Source organism: Gossypium arboreum, chromosome 2 (genome assembly GCF_025698485.1).
Source record: "Gossypium arboreum isolate Shixiya-1 chromosome 2, ASM2569848v2, whole genome shotgun sequence".
Lineage (NCBI taxonomy): Eukaryota > Viridiplantae > Streptophyta > Magnoliopsida > Malvales > Malvaceae > Gossypium > Gossypium arboreum.
The window spans coordinates 60,312,616-60,314,537 of NC_069071.1; the positions used below are offsets into that span (position 1 = coordinate 60,312,616).

Sequence of the window (1,922 nt, forward strand, 5' to 3'; positions counted from 1 at the left end):
GACAATTTTTTTTAGATGGAGAGTGTAAATTTTTTAAGGCTTAAATGAAAAAAAACTTTTGGGTAAATTTTTTATTATTAAGTACCTAAACTTCTAATCTATTAATATTTTTTTAAAAAAATTCTATCGGTGAATTAAATTGTGACGTGTGGTAAAAATTTAATTAGAATTGCTTTTATTTCGTATTCTCTCCTCTCCCCATCTCTTCTTTTTCTAAAAAGAAGAAAAATCAAGGAGCAGTTGATACGATTCCACGAAATTTTGTTACATATCATCAATCAGATTAAGTAGGGAATGAAAATAAATAAAGAGAGACAAAAATGAACCCCCACCATTAACAACAGCCAACACTTTTAGCTACTTTCAAGTTTTATACATTGTTTTTTTCTCATTTTGATTATTTCTTGTAATGCGGGAGCAAGCTTCCTAACTAGCAAAAGTAACCTAATGCCATGCTCGTTAACTAAATAACATTTTAGTTGTAACTACGTTTTTATGAGTTTATATATCTTGAAACAAAGTAATTTAAAATAACAAAATGGTTATCTTTCAATTGTTGTTTTCTTGCTTATGATCACTTTGTGACATAGACGGACAAGGCTTCACAACTTGGCGAGTAATCTTACATGCTAAGTGCCTGAAAGGACAAACCACCATGATAGCAGAAACGAGTCCTGTGTCGACTGAAATTGATGAGCTAATAGTAGATACATCGGAAGAAGATGGTAAGTTTGAGATCAAAACTTCACTTTACTGTGAAGATAAAATCGACCTTTTGTCTGAGCTAATCAAGACATTGAAAGCTTTACATTAAAGACACTAAAAGCTGATATTACAACAGTTGGTGGGCGAGAAACAATGTTTTGTTTATTACCAGTGAGGAAGACTCGACTAGTAGCAGTGATGAGCATGAACAACAACTGCAGTTCTGTATTAAGCCAATACAAAAAGCATTGAAAGCGACTACAAAGAAGACTTCCATGGACGAATCTGTTTCAAGGAATGTGAAGAAATAGAACCAACATAAGCATTCTTGAACATAGCTGTCTTTAACCTACAAAAGTGCTTGAATACGTTTTTTTTTTTTTTAATTTACCAGCATTCACGTTGAGGGGTGTTCTCTTCTTTTCTTTTCTGAGAGTGTTCTTGAATTTGTATATTTCTGTCGATAGACAAAATATATAATGATGGTGTGGTTGGTTTGTATTGAAGCTGGTGATTAAATGAGAGAAGGAAGAAGAAGATGAAAGGGAAAACGAGGGACGAGAGGGGAGATGGAAGAAAAAGAAAATTAATTTTTGTTAATTTTTTCCACCTATCCTAATTTAATTGGCTGATAGAAATTCTTTTAACCAAAGTAGACGGTTGGATTAAAACTTTTGAAAAAAAATTAATATTTAAATAAAGAAAATTATAATTCAGGGCTAATTTTTCATTTAAGCTTTTTTTTTTTAAATATTACAAACAAGAGTACTTATTTTCTTTTACCTTTTATAAATATAATTCAAACATATATTTGTGAAACAGTCGAAGAAACTTCTGAACCACATGAAACCTAGAAAAAGAAAATCAGTAGCTTACCATAATGGAAGGTAAACCACAAGTGATTTCTGAGAACAAAACTATGGTGGTACCTAAACCTGAGAAGAAAAAGGCAGCAGTAATAACTACTGATGGTGGTCCATCCAAGAGCAGATCAGGATATAATGAAGATATTGGAGTAATAGGAGAAGAACAAGGCAGCGGTGGTAACTACTGATGGTGGTCCATCCAAGAGAAGATCAGGATATCAGGATAAAATGAAGATATTGGAGTAATCGGAGATGTGTCGAGGCCTAAGTGAGTTATCCAATCCTCAGATAGGGGCAAATGATTCGTTCATGGAATGTTAGGGGTCTAAATCACCCTCGCAGACGATTAGT

The 1,922-nt window shown here is 32.9% G+C and overlaps 1 long non-coding RNA gene across 1 annotated transcript; it reads right to left on the bottom strand.

Moving 5' to 3' along the window:
• Positions 1-659: 659 nt before the first annotated feature.
• Positions 660-1,332, bottom strand: LOC128283624 (uncharacterized). Its single transcript, XR_008274017.1, has 2 exons — positions 1,097-1,332; positions 660-990 (listed from the first exon to the last, which is right to left on the bottom strand). It is a non-coding gene; the product is annotated as an uncharacterized LOC128283624 (long non-coding RNA).
• Positions 1,333-1,922: the final 590 nt, after the last annotated feature.